This window comes from Bos javanicus, chromosome 6 (assembly GCF_032452875.1).
Source record: "Bos javanicus breed banteng chromosome 6, ARS-OSU_banteng_1.0, whole genome shotgun sequence".
Classification (NCBI taxonomy): Eukaryota; Metazoa; Chordata; class Mammalia; order Artiodactyla; family Bovidae; genus Bos; species Bos javanicus.
Window position 1 is genome coordinate 58,271,568 of NC_083873.1, and position 14,690 is coordinate 58,286,257.

Consider the following 14,690-nt stretch of genomic DNA (forward strand, 5'->3'; position numbering starts at 1 on the left):
AATAATCATGATTCAAGGAAAGTAGATCTAACTATATGAAATGGATGATCTATCGAATCATTGTCTTCTGGTTGCTGACATTCACCAGTCTCTTGGGAAATGAAGATGTGGCCCAAGGACCTGGGTCTTGATCTTGATTCCCAAGTCTGGCCTCAATTCTGAGTAATTTCAATATCTACATGGAACCATGTTTAATACCCCATTCATTCTTTCCCTCGTCTCCTTATTTCCAGGTATATCCTCCACCCCCTTCTCACCCTCCATTCCCACGGCACACCCTGACCCATGCTATCCCCAGGGACTGCAACAATTTTAAATGTTAAACTCACATATCCCCACTCTCTGGCTACTTACCACCTAACCTTCCAGACCATGCACTTCATTATTCCCAACACATCACTCTTCAACTTATTTGAAATGTTCAGTTCACTGATCCTTTGACCAGATCTCCAGAGTCTCCTCCTGTTTTATCTCTCCAACTTAGATTCCAGGATCCAACATTTCAACTATTTTTGTACTGCTACTGCTGCTGCTGTGTCACTTCAGTCGTGTCCGACTCTGTGCGACCCCATAGACGGCAGCCCACCAGGCTCCGCCGTCCCTGGGATTCTCCAGTCAAGAACACTGGAGTGGGTTGCCATTTCCTTCTCCAATGCATTAAGTGAAAAGTGAAAGGGAAGTCGTTCAGTCGTCTCCGACCCTTAGTGACCCCATGGACTGCAGCCTACCAACCATGCTCCTCCATCCACGGGATTTTCCAGCCAAGAGTACTTGAGTGGGTTGCCATTGGTACTACTGTCCTTCAATTATATTGTTTTGACAAACATAATCCAGGACAATTTCAGTTGTCCACCGACACAAGAAATGCTGAGAGTTCCTGGAGTGGGAGTCCGGGACATATGTCCAGTTTGATCTTTATTAAAAGTCATGGTCACCTAACTCAACCTCAGTATTTCCTGGCATTCCTAAATTGGATGGTTGGATGGATAATATAAGTGAAAACTTGTAGAGATGCTAAAGAGAAACTCTGCAACCTTTGCAGTGCTTTCAAGATGAATGACCCTTCGTTTAGCATTTCTAATTTTACTTCAAAACATGTGGATTTGCAATTTTGAGAAAGAAAAAAGTAGGAGGCATCACAACTCCTGGTTTCAAAGTATATTACAGAGCTATAGTAATCAAAACAATATGGTACTGGCATAAAAACAGATATATAGAACCATGGAACAGAATTGAAAAGCCAGAAATAAATTCACATATACACAGTCAAGTAATATTTGACAAAGGAGTCAAGTACACTCAGTGGAGAAAGTACAGTCTCTTAAATAAAAGTATTAGAAAAACTGGATACATACATGCAAAAGAATAGCCTGGCCTCCTATTTTATATCCCTCACAAAAGTTAACTCTACATGGATTAAAGACTTAAATATAAGACATGAAAACATAAAACTACTAGAAGAAAACATAAGGGAAAAACTCCTTGACACTGGTCTTGACAACGATTTTTTGGCTATGACATCAAAAGCACAAGCAACAAATGAAAAAATTTCCAAGAAGGATTGCATCAAACTAAAAAGATTCCCACAGCAAAGGAAACAATCAACAAAATGAAACAGCAATCTATGGAAGGGAAGAAAACATTGCAAAATATTGCAAACTATCTATTTGATAATGGGTTAATATCCAAATTATATAAGGAATTCACATAACTCAATAGCAAAAAAACAAAAACAAAAAATAAATTTTAACGTGGGCAAAGCACTTGAGTAAACATTTTTCCAAAAAGGATACACAAATAGCCAACAAGGGCATGAAAAGGTGCTCAACATGGCTAATCATCAGGGAAACACAAATCAAAACCACAATGAGTATCACCTCGTGCCTGTCAGAATGGTTATTACAAATAAACACAAGAATAACAAGTGTTGGTGAGGACTGGAGAGAAGAGAACCCTTGTACACTATTCATGAGGATGTAAATGGACACAACCACTATGAAAAACAGTGTGGAAATTTCTCAGAAAGCTAAAGATAGAATACCATATTATTCAGTAATCTCACTTTTGGGTATACATCCAAGGGAAATGAAATCACTTTCTCAAAGAGATATTTGTACTCTCATGTTCATTGCATCTTTATTTATAATAGGCAAGATATAGAAACAACTCAAGTATCCATCAGTAGATGAATGGGTAAAGAAAATGTCACACACACACACACTCGAATATCACTCAGCCCTTTAAAAGAAGGAAATTCTGGGGACTTCACTACTGGTTCAGTGATTGGAAGTCTGCCTTGCAATGCAGGAGACACAGGTTCAATCCCTGGTCAGGAAACTGGGATCCCACATCCCTCAGAGCAAGTAAGCCCATGTACCGCAACTGGAGAGTCTATTTGACTCAGTGGGGGATCCTACATAACACAGAGAAGATCCTGTGTGTTGCAAACTAAGATCGCATGCAGGCAAAAAAAAAAAAAAGGAAATTCTGCCTTTTGCAACAACATGGATGGATTCCGAGGGCATTATGCTAAGCAAAATGTCAGACAGAGAAAGACAAATACTGTATGATCTCACTTACAAATGAAATCTGAAAAAGCCAAACTCATAAAAACAGTAGAGTGGTGGTTGCCTGGAGCTGGGATATGGGGGAAATGGAGAGATGCTGGTCAAAGGATACAAACTTCCAGCTCTAAGATGAAGAAGGTCTGGGGATTGAAGGTACAGCATGGTGTAGACAATAAACAAATTGTATTCTATACTTAAAAGTTGTTAAGAGTAAGTTTTAAATATTATCACCATCACCACTACCCCCCAAAAAAGGGTGTGAAAGGATGGAGGTGTTAACTTATTGTAACTATTGTACCATTTTGCAATATACTTGTCTATCTAATCACCATACTGTACATCTTAAACTTACATGTGTTATAAACCAACAACATCTCAATAAAGCTGGAATAAAAAGAAACAAGAAAGAAAACATGTTTTCCTTTAGGGTAGATGTGTCTGTGTTGCTCATAATTTCACAAGCACATGACACTTTTCTGCCTTCATAATTTGGTCCATCATCACATAAGGAGAAGAAAGTTTCCTGGGAGGAACATGGAAAAGCTCTGAAAGAGAGCGGAGGAGGAAGAAAGAATCTCAAGAATATGTGTTTGTGTGTCAGAAAGAGATTGCCTGAAACAGAACTGTGATATAAGCCCTGAAAGAGGAAGTGAGGTTTATAGTGGCTTGTATCCATTAGGCTCTGAATCAATCTCAGCACAGTGTTATTGTTTAGTTGTCATCCATTAATCAACAAATACTTTTGGAAAACTTATATTTGCCAGAAACTGTTCCAGAAGTTTGGGAAACAGAAGTGAAGAAGACAATGTCCTTGCTCTCATGGATCCCAGGTTCTAATGGGGAAAAAGTTGGGTTGTTTTTTTGTTTGTTTGAAGCAAGGACAGCTAGACATCGAATGAGGAAAGGAGGGATATTTTAGATTGTGTGGTCATTCCTAAAGAAGTTATATTTGAGCTGAAAACTAATATTGAAGAAAGAGCTATCTGTATGGAAATCTGAAACCATGCCTTTTCCTTATTAATACAAGATGGGTGCCATAGCTTCAAGCATCACATCCTCACATAATTTCCAAAGTAGGTCTGATGGTTTATCCTTACAAGAGTTTCCTTTCATCAGGAAGAAACATACTTCCCATAAGCCCCAGCATACTTCCCTTCAGGTCCCATTGGTGGCTAGAACAAGGTCACATATCTACTTTCCAAACAGTCACTCCCCCCAAAGACATCAATGATTGGCTGGGAGCAAGGATGCTGTGGCTAGGAAGGGGTATCCTTCCCTGAGCACATGCTGTCCCAAACCTAAACCAAACTGGCCTGCTGTCCTCAAAGAGCAACAGTGAAATAGTTACTGCAAGGACCAAGCACAAGATATTTCATTTACCTAGGATTTATGGGTTCATCCAGCACCTCAGCTTGCATAAGGCATTGTACTAGTGTTAGGAATAAAAAGAAGACTTAGACACCACTTGTACATCTCACTCTACTTCCCTTACCCTCCCCCTTACTATTTCAGAGGTACATGGCCACTTGCCACCCTGAAGTCTCATCTTTTCAGCCTGAATGACTTCTTCTCAATTCATGCCTCACATTTATTCATTTTACAAATATTCATCGAGCATCTGAGTCATTGGGATACAATTTTGCTAAAAAGATGGTCCATGCTCTCACAGAGTTTCTAGTTCAGTGCTGTAAAGAGTTAAATGGTCAATTACAAGAAAGAATAAAAAGTGTTAACAAGAGGTGAAGCCTGGGTGCTCTCAGAGCACTAAGGAGCCGCCTCGACTTGTCCAAAGGGACGGCAGTAAGAAAAGACATGCTATTGAAAATGTCATTTAATATTTATTTATTAAATAATAAATTTAACTAAATAACTAAATAAATTTAATATTTATTTAGAGGATGAATAGAAATTTAGGGAAATGAGAGTGGAGGTAAGGAGTCCGGGAGAAGCTGAGGCTAGTCCATCTAGGAAAAAATGAGCATGGTGCAAAGGGCCAGAGGTGGAGAGAGAGAGCTGAAAGAAAGGAAAGTGTTGGAGAAAAGAGTGGAAGGGAAGAACAGGGAGAAATGAGTTTACAATAATAAGTGGAGGCCAGGTCAACATGGAGGCTAAACTCAGATTTTATCGGCAGAGAAGCCACTGAAGGGTTTGACATGTTTAGTTTTGCCTTTTAGAAAAAGGCAGTCTTAATCCTTTGCTCCAATCCCTAACTTAAAGTTCAGCCACGCTGCAAACAGGATGACCAACAAGACACTGTGGGAATGGGTTGGACTGGGTGGTAGCCAAGGAGTGGGTGGGGACTGAGGAGGTCTGGGATTGAGTGAACCGCAGGGCTGTGACCAGCAAGGCAGAAGAGGAGTTAAGGATGACTTCAGGCAGTTCTGGTTTGGGCACCTGGAGAGATGGTGGTGTCCTTCACTAGATGGATTCATTTTTGTGCAAGTTATGTTTGAGCAGTCTCCCACAGGGCACTGAACATGGTGTGTTCATTAACTAACCTTTTTTACCACTTTTCTCTTCCCTCCTGCATCTTTCACATCAAAGACACTCCCTACTTATCTTGAATAACGCTTTTTTCAGCTAGACTTATTTCACCCTTCGGGTTTTCATCATTCTGTGTCCCTTGAGTGAAGCCTGTGTTTTTGAGTCTGTACTATGAGCCAGGCATGGAAATGCAAAACAACTTCATCAGTCGTCACTAATGTTTTTTCAGCTAATACAAATCTAAGGCATCCGATCATACATTTAAAGATGTCAATGATCAATAAGTTGCGATTAGTAATTGACACAAATCCAACTTTTTTCCTTGCACTTGTCTTTATTCACTAAGAAAAACAAAACAAAAACCCTCGTCCTTTTACATTTTAAAGATTAATTTTATGGGACAGTAGGATGGCACATAAACTGGTGTCAGTTCTGGGTGTTTTCCACGTGGTCTTTTATGTATATGCATTTTTTTTTACAATAAGCAATTTCACTACTTGAGGTTTCCCGGTACTAATTTTATAATATTGTGTAGTTACACGCTGGGGTTCCGAATATACGGTATCTCTGTTTTAAGTAGTACCATGCCTGGATGAAGCATCAAAGTGAAAATGGTGAACTTAAAGGGCCTTTAAAACATCTTGAAGCAATAACAAGCCATAGACTGCAGCAGGGGCGTTTTTAAACAGTGCACAGGACTAAAACAATTGAACCAATTTGTCTTTTGTTCTTTTTATTGCATTCTTTATTACATTAATACTGTTTAAAAAGAAACTCAAAAAGCATTAAACTCGGGTACTAAGCTCTGCAAAGTCCTCCCGGGGGCCTGGCTCCTGGGAAGGCCCCCGAGGACGCTCGCCCTCGGTCCTGGGGAGGCGACTTGTAGGGAAATGTCGCCACTCTTAGCCCTCGGCTCGCCCCAAGGTCTCCCTCCAAGCGGGAGGATCTGGACCGAAGTTTGCCAAGTTTTTCGACAAGCCCGGCTGAGCAAACGCCACTGCGCCCAGTCGCCGTTTCGTTCCAGCTGCAGGCCCGGCCGTGGGAAGTTTGCTCGGGGGTATCCGGCCCTTAAGAAAAAAGTCCCCGGGAGCCGGGGGCGCCACCGGCCGAGCCGCACCTACCCCCCGGGGCGGACGACAAGGAGGACCCGGCGCCCCGGGCACAAAGAAAGCGCGCTGGAGGATGGTGAATGACCTTGGAGACGCGGCACCGTTTTAGGGCTGCAGTCACCCCAACTGCCCTCCCTTTCCTCGCCGCTCTGTCTCTCCCGAATCTGCCCGGGTCCCCCCGCTGCAACACCAGCGGTGTCTTATTCTGGTTTTTCTTTAAGAGAGTTGTCCGCTCTGGCCACTGGGCCCAGCCCTTCCCACCGCGCCCGGGGCCGCCCTTCCCGCCGGAGCCGTCTGATTGATGGCCCCGACCGCCCCAGGTCCCCCGCCTCGGCTCGCCCGCGAGCCCGGCTGTGTGTCTTGGAAGCGGCGCAGCGGGCTGCTGCCCTGTGACGCCCGGAGCGGCCAGCGCCGCCCTTCCTTCCCCCCGGGCTCGGGCGGCGGCGCGGCGGCGGGGCCGGGCCGGGCGGGGCCGCGGGCTCCAGGGCCGAGGGCGGAGGGCGCCGGGAGGGGGCGCGGGCGGGGACTCCGGGGGGGAGGGGGAGGCGGAGGGCGGGGGCCGCGCACGCCCAGCCCCACGGCCGCGCCGCGCCTCGCGGGACAGGTTGGGCCGGCGGGGCGGCGCCCGGCTCCGGGGAATAATGAGTGTCTGTCAGGCCGTCCCCGGGTGACTGGGCGGGGCGGGGCGGAGGCGGCGCGGGAGGCGGGGGTGGCGGGGGAAGGGCGCAGGGCGGGGTGCGTGTTTGCGCGAGTGACTCGGCCGACCCCTCCGGCGGCTGCCTCCACCCAAGTGGGTGGGGACCCGCCCAGCCCGGGCGGCCGCGGCGGCTCCCTCTCCCCTCCCTGACCCTCCCACCCCAGGTCCCAGCCTCTACTTACCCCGCCAGCCCTGGGAGGCTCGCAGAGCGAGCGGCGCCGGCGTCATGTGACTGCCCGGAGTTGGTGCCAGGAGCCAGAGGGGAGCCAGGAGCGGAGCCGCGCGGAGCCGGGGCCCGAGCCGGAGCGCAGCGCGAGCGCCCGCCGAGCCGAGCCGCGCCCGCCGCACGCGCGCCTGTCCCCGTCCCTGTCCCCTGCGGCCGCCGCCCGTACTGGAGCGCTGACACCACTGCATCCGCGGGGTTCCAGGCAGCCCGGATCCGGGCCTTTATTTCTCGCCTGCAGCGCTCAGCACCGCGCCTCGAAAAGTAAGTCCCCTCTCTCTCACCTTTCCTTCTCGCCTCGACTCCCGCTGCCCCCCTTTTCGGCTAGTCCAGTTTCCCCCCCCCCCCCCCGGGGTGGGGGGGGCGTGCGGTGAATGGGCTGGGGGTGCAACGCGGAGGTGGGGGCGCCCCCGGGCTTGGGAAAGTGCAACAGCTCCTCGCAGCCGGGGGCGGGGGTGGAAGAGGAGGCGAGGGGGAGGGGGGCCCCGGGTTCAGCGGTGGAAAGTGTGGGATTGAGGAGAACCGCCGTGCAGATCTGCGGGAGCGACGAGCGAGGCCAGCGGCGCCCGCCCGGGCCCGGGATAGGGCGCGGGCGGGGGCTCACCTGTGTGGTCCCCCGACCGCCTCCCGCCTGCCCGCTCGCGATTCCCTCCAAAGCCCCAGAAATCTCAGTGCTCTCCGCGTGTGGCAACGTTGTTTGGAGAAAGGTAGCGCCGAGGCCGCGCGCTCCTGCTCCTCCCCCTCCTCGTCCCCCACCCCCCGCGCCCTCCTCCTCCCCGCCCCCCGCCTGCGCCCCCTGCCGCCCCCCTTCTCGGACCGGGCGCGCTGCCGCTCACCCGTCGCTGGAGCAAACTTGGAGCAGCCTGGCGGGCCCTCTGGGAAGAAACTTGGGGCGATCGGGAGTGGAGGGAGCATCCCATTCTCGGTCCTGGAGTCCTGGAGCTGGCCAGGACGTCTGGATCCCAGAGGGCAGGGGAAAGAGCTGGCCGGGTTTGGAGAGTCGTCCTCGGGTGCAAGGAGAGAACCTGCCGCAGTGTCTGGAGGAAGGATTGCAGCGTGGCTGGAGGCGGAGAACGCCTTAGGCGACTGCCTGCAGTGTTAGGGACCCGAGCCGGGTGGGGGCCGAGGGAGGGATCTCTGGACCTGGACGCTTGGGACCTACCTTTGGAGATAGCAGACAATACCTGCAATTGTCATAGCTATTTCTTTGGCAGATAAAAGCGAGAACAGTATTCTACTTTAAATTTTACTGCAGTATATAAAACTAGATGAAGACCGCGTGAATGGGACTTTTTTTTCCTAAGCCAGGTTAAAGGGAAATTGGTAATTGCTCACCTTCTTGTATTTCACTAAAATAAACGTACACTGAATCTGTTTTTCACTGACTCAAAATGTATTTTTCGATAGGTCATCCAAGACATTTTAAACATTGATTATGTTCTCAGAAGAGTCTGGTGTATAGAGAAAAGTATGAAGTGGTATTCTGACTTCATTTAGATTTAGTGTCTAATTATTAAACAAAATCAAGTAAGGTATAAGGCAGTTGTTCATTATAGGTTATTTCACAGAACAGTTTTGTGCTGTCCTTTTCTGAGTGCTTTATAGGTATGAATTTGAGGAGCATTTTTAAAAGAGAAATTCATCTGGATGATAATCTGCATAACCCAAGAGAAGACTTGCTTTTAGTTGAAAAACAATTTTATGACACTAATATCTTGAAAATTTTGTGAGTTCGTATTTTTTAAAGAGTGGATGTGTTTTTTCTGTGGCTTGAAACATGGGGTATGGAAGTTGACTTTATTCTGTTCACAGAAACCTTAAATGGGATGTTTGATTAATTTCATTCAGTTCCCTAAAGAAGCTGATATCTCAATTTCTAGTCAGTGGGGTTTGCTGCAGAACTGTTAGAAAAAAGCAGCCTAATGTACCATGGGTGAGGTCAATGAAAATAGACTATAAGGAGCATTCTGCCTGCCTGAAGGAAAATGCAAATATGAAAATCCTAACATGAGGATAACAAAACTAACTGCTTAGACCACAGAACCTTGTCAGGTGTAAAACATGGCAACATAGCTTTGGAGAAAGCTATTGTTTTTTTCACTGCAAAGTTTCTAAATTAAAACCCAACCTTCTGGTTGCTATGGACACAGTGATGCCTTTTTTTTTTTTTTCCTTTTTTTCTTTTTACCTGTAGTTATATCTACACACAGATTCTTAAATCTCTGCTAATGGGAACCTAGTTAAACAGTACTGGCTAACAAAATAAAGAGAAATAATGGGGAAAGGACTAGTGAATGGATTTTGCTATCTTACAAATACCTAAAGGAAAATAGACATTTTAGAACATCTTATAAAAATCGATACTCTATTCTACAGATTGTATAACAGTTTTTCAATTGGATTAAATGAAATACCAGGAACAGAATTGCATTCTCAAAAGGTGGATTTCTGTAGATGTGTGTACATGTAGAATAGATGTGCAGCGGTGTGCAAATATCTTTGTAACTCTGCAGTTGAAAAAGACTGAAAATTTGGGATGACTCTAGACGTCCCCACATTCTTTGTCTTGGGATTTAGTTCTGTGGCTCAGGAACACTTAAAACTGGTCCCATTTCGGTTATGTGGGATGATGACCCAGTGTCATCTGAATTCTCAGCTGCAGTGCTCTCTCCGTTTCCTCCTGATGCTCCGAGACTGTGCAGTATGCATTACCCCAACTCAGAATTTGACTGTAGCTAGAGACCAGCCATTGGGATGGGGGAGAAAGAGACAAAAGAAATTGGCAGGGAGGCTGGTGTTAATTAGGAAGGTTGCTGCTGCTTGAATATGATAAAATCACATGTTCACTTATGATGTTTACTGTATGTGGAAGCTCCTATTTGTAAATAGGGCAGGTCTCCTGTATAAAGCTGGTGTTATTATTCACACCCATAGAACAAACACCTCCACCCCCCTGTTGTTGTCTTAAAAAACTCCAGCTGCTCATGAATATAGGGTCAGGGAGGGCCGGCTAAATGTTTCTCTGTGCTTTCTCTCCAGCACAGCCAGCAGAGCTGTTTCCTGTTCTTTGTTTCAAGGCTGGGGTTTGCGTCATACATTCCAAGTGGCATATGTGTGCTCTTTCCTGTTTCAGGCTGTTTTCTGGTAGATCAGTAGCCCAGACCAGGCCATGGTCCCTGCCCTTAAACTCCCTGTCCCCACCCAGGGAGTTATCATGTCTCCACACACTTAGGATTGCCTAAGATGCCTGTGTTATGTCATAATGACAAAAGTCAGTTAACCTTTTTACGTACACCCTTTGCTCCAATGTGTTTATATGGGTGAATAAGTAATTTTACATTTTTTTTTAGTTTATCAGTTCGATTTCAAGAAGTGTGTGTGTGTGTGTGTGTTGGCTGGAAATCTAAAGAAGGTTGTTTTGTTTGCTTTTCCTTCTTGTTTTGAGTATTGGTTTGGTGATAGGCATTCTGCCCTGGAGCTGTCAGTTTTGGATGGGGTTACACCTTACAGTTCAGAAGATCTAGCAGGATCTGAAGGATGTGGCTCGTGTTGCATCTACCACTGGACACCAGGCATAGGAGGCTTCACTGAACGGAGAACTCAAGCAGTCTTGGACTGCTTGTACTCACTTAAAAGAAGTCTTGCTTATGTTTTAAGGGAGAAACTGTATTGAAACAAATTATAAGATGTATTGAGAGCACTTCAGGATTATTTCAAGGACAAAGATTTTACTGTATCCTACATCTGATTTCCAAATTGTTTTAAGAATAAAAAGCTCAAAGAAAAGGAGAACTGGAATAAGTTCATCTAATGATAGTTTGGAAAAGTTTAACCTAATATTTTGAACACAGAAGGAGAATGCTCTTTGTTTTTGTTTTACAATAGCAACTTTCTCATAATCTCCGCCCCATCCCACCCCCTTTTTTCTTTGGTATATTCTGTCAGTTGTGAGTAAGCAGATTTCTGGGTTAACTATTTAAAACCTACTTTAACAAACTATTTTCTCTTGGTTCTCCAGAAACAAAGTTTGCATAAAATGGTTGGAAAAGAAAAGTTTTTTGGAAATATTCTCCCTTAAACTTCTTATGTGGGGATTTTCTTTAAAATCTAGAGGAATTATCTACAGTGTTCTCTAATGGAATTAATGGAAAAAGTTTCTGAGGCAGCACATCAGGCCTTATTCTTTCCCCAAATTGGTGATCATCATCATAATAATAATGTTTTGGTTTTAGCATCTCAACCCATCACATTTTTCCTTGAGGATAAAAAGGAAAATACACAGTATGATATTAAGAAAGCTGTTAGAGTTAAATAGTAGGATATTGATAACCTTCCATGAAAAAAAGATGGCAGTTTGGAAAATTTCAATAAGATTTTTCCTTTCTTCTTCGGAGGAATCAGAATTGCAATATTAAATTGCTTGTGGGACAACAGATCTTTAAACTGAATTCATAAGTAACCCAAATTGAAGTAAGGTTTTTTATTTTAGCTCCAAAGTTAACAATCGAACTAGATTTGGTAGATGGAGTCTTTATTTGGCTTACTTTCAAATCATTCTTTCCTCCCTATTTACGGGGAGAGGGAGGTGGTTAATAAAGATGATTAGAATCTAATATTATTTTATGCGGAAGTATTCTGCAAGCTTTAACATGTAAGCCAAACAATTAGGGAAAATTGTACCAATCTGATAGTTGTTATAATCACCAAAAAAAAGTGGTGGGGCAGGGGCGGAAGGTCTCCACAGAGAAGGTAGTCTCTAAGCCATGTAAATCATCTACCTCCATCCCCTTCTTCAGATATTTGCCTTCTTCGTGTGTGCAAATCAACATTTTTGCTATAAAATAAACAGCTATCTTAAAGTGGCATTTCTTACTCTGTTTTCACACCCGGTTGTGTTTAAGAAAAATAAATAAAAGCAACCTTGCCCTTTAAATACCAGGAATTACATTATTCTGAAAATTGGGTTTCTTTCTGAAGTGCTTCAGTATCTATGGTGCTAACTTTAAAAAAGAAAATCCCTAGAGTCATAAAACAATTGATATCTGGTAGTATATCCAGCCAGAATTCATGTTGGAGTGAGTTGGAAGGAAAGGATTGTGGTGACTTCTAGCATTCTCGTTTGCAAGCCTGATCTGTCCCCTTATTAGACCTGGTTTCTCATCTGAAACAGTAATGCCGCCGCTGGAGACAGGAAACCAGACAGCAGTCTGCCCTGATAAGGGAGGGCATTGTCTAAGGGAGGGAGCCCTGCTTCCCCCTCAACTCTCCTTCCTTGAAATTTAGTAGCAATAAAAGAGATACAATACTACAAACGCGGTTTCTCAACCAGAACTAAGACTGTTTTCTCCCAAAGCAAAAACTGGCTCTTTCTCTGGATTGTCACCATAGTTTAATGGCACATTAGAAAAAACTATTAGTATATTTTGTGTCTGTTGGTCAGAGTATTTAATAAATAGTAAGGTCCTTTCTCTAGCAAAGCAGGTTCCTAGAGCGATTGGAAACTCATTCCATTGTGTTGGCAGGTCGAATACATTACCATTTCCCCATCTCATTATTAAGGGGAGCCAGACACCAAATGCAGTCACTTACATGGCCCTTCAGCTTCTATGTAACCCTGGGTTTCACTGTTACCCTCTCCTGGGAAGAGGGTGCTCCTTTGAGATGCAGCCCCCTTTCAGGAGGACCAGCTTACTCTGGGACATGTCCAAGATGGTGGCCAGTCTCTGGAAGGCCTGGGGCTTTCCAGGGATGGCCTGGAGCTAGTCTCAGGCCAGATCAGTGGAGTTTGGCCAAATCTAGACAGAAGAGATCCAGTGGACACTGAGGTCAGTGCCTTCTACCCAGGAGAGCAACCAGTGGTCCAGTGTGGGGTTTTTCTCCTTTGGCACATATGCTCTAGTTCTCTTAACTACTGTTCTCTGAGTCTGAAATCTGAGTCTGTTCACTGAAATCCCCTCCTTTATCTGTTCTTGCACTATACGCCCTGGTCCCTTACAAAGCTTTGAGCCCCAGAACCACTTTCATCAGTAAGTTCAAGTTCCTATTCCAGTTCTCCAAGCAAAGGTGTTTTGTCTCCCAAGCGACAGTTTTCACATTTACTTTGTGTTTCAGAAGATGATTTTCAGACTAGTTCCACTGGCCCCTGGGCAGATTTTCCTTGTGTGACACCTGATGTACAGTCACTCTTAGGCCCTTGTCCTTCATTTTATCCTAGCATATGAGAAAGGTAGTTTGACATTGATTCATGTATTCATCCCACAAGTATTTATTGAGCACCTACTCATTAGAGCTAATCTCAGATTGCGTGCGGTCATTATTCTCAGTTATGCCACAAGGATGGAGTAGGTCCCAAGTGATCTAACCTGAAAAGCCATTTTGAAATCATAATTGCCAGCCAGAACCTCCCCATGGCACTGCCTCCCATGGACCAGTGTGGCAGCACACACATCCCACGCCCCGCCAGCCCTGGGGGGATGCCCAAGTGTAAGATGGTTTGACTTCAAAGTGGGTCCCACAGCACAGAGTGGAGCAGAAGAACAGAAAGAGGCCTAGGTCTGCAGCAGACACACTTCTGTTCTTGGCTGCAGCTCCCACCAGCTCTGCGAATTTGGGCGAGTCATTTCACCTCTGTTCCTTCATTTCCTCATTTCTAAAATGGGGATGAGGACCTGACCCTTCCACCTTTGTACAGTTATTATGAGGATTTCCGTATTTACTTGGGTGAAGCTGCCAATTTTTTCTGAGCAGTTTTATGAACCAATTGCAGGTGCATTGGCCAGGAAGAATAGTTTGCCTAAATCGGGGCCTTCAGACTGTGTCTTTTGATGTTGCATCCAAGCCTGCACTCAGAGAAGGGGAGGCAGCAGGGGCCAGCGGGCAGGAGTTGACGTCACCACTCCCATACATCCACTGCCCCTGGCTCCAGATCCACAATGGACGGACCTACCTGCAGAACTCTCCATTCCACTCTAGCTGTGGGTCATGCCCTGTTGCAGGAGGCCGTGGAAGTGAGAGCCAAGTCACCACCAGCCCTGAAATCAGACAGCTTTGAGTCTGCATCCCAGATCCACACCTCTAACAGCTGTGTGATCTTGGGCAGATTACTTTGCCTCTCTGTTTCAGCAGTAAAATGAGAAGGTAGTACCTCCTGTATCATAGGCATTAAATGACACAGTCCTTGTAAAGAATGGGACCTGGAGAGTGCCAGTTGTGAAGGTGGTGATAATCAGTAGGAAACCTGTGACATCACTGAGCTCCTGGTTTTCCTTGGTCTATAGGAGTGGCATTGAAGCAAAACGAACCTAATGTTTGTTAACACACATATGCACACATGCTCGCACACACACTTCAAGTTACCACATTCTTTTCTCTCTCACTGTCCTCCACCCCACCCCACCCCCGCCCTTAATTTAGGTTTTAAAATCGAGACCTTGACACTAGACTTGTTTAGAAGAGCTCTCTGGGTGAGTAATAAAAAACAAAGGGTTAAGGTTAGGAGCAATAGGTTTTTTGAGGAAGTTTCGTTTAATAGGTTTCCTTTAGGTTAGGCCCCCTAGTCCCCTCACTCCTGTTACTTTTTTAAGGGAGATTTTCAAGTGCATTTGAAGAGA

General features: G+C 45.4%; 1 protein-coding gene across 4 annotated transcripts in view; it reads left to right on the forward strand.

Moving 5' to 3' along the window:
• Positions 1 to 6,885: 6,885 nt before the first annotated feature.
• Positions 6,886 to 14,690, forward strand: part of KLF3 (KLF transcription factor 3) — a 35,635-nt gene continuing 27,830 nt past the window's right edge. For 3 of the 4 annotated variants that reach the window (XM_061419905.1, XM_061419906.1, XM_061419907.1), the window contains exon 1: positions 6,886 to 7,344. The gene's annotated coding sequence lies outside the window, so the exon portion shown is untranslated. The remainder of the gene's footprint in view (positions 7,345 to 14,690) is intronic. The other variant, XM_061419904.1, reaches the window with a different exon arrangement.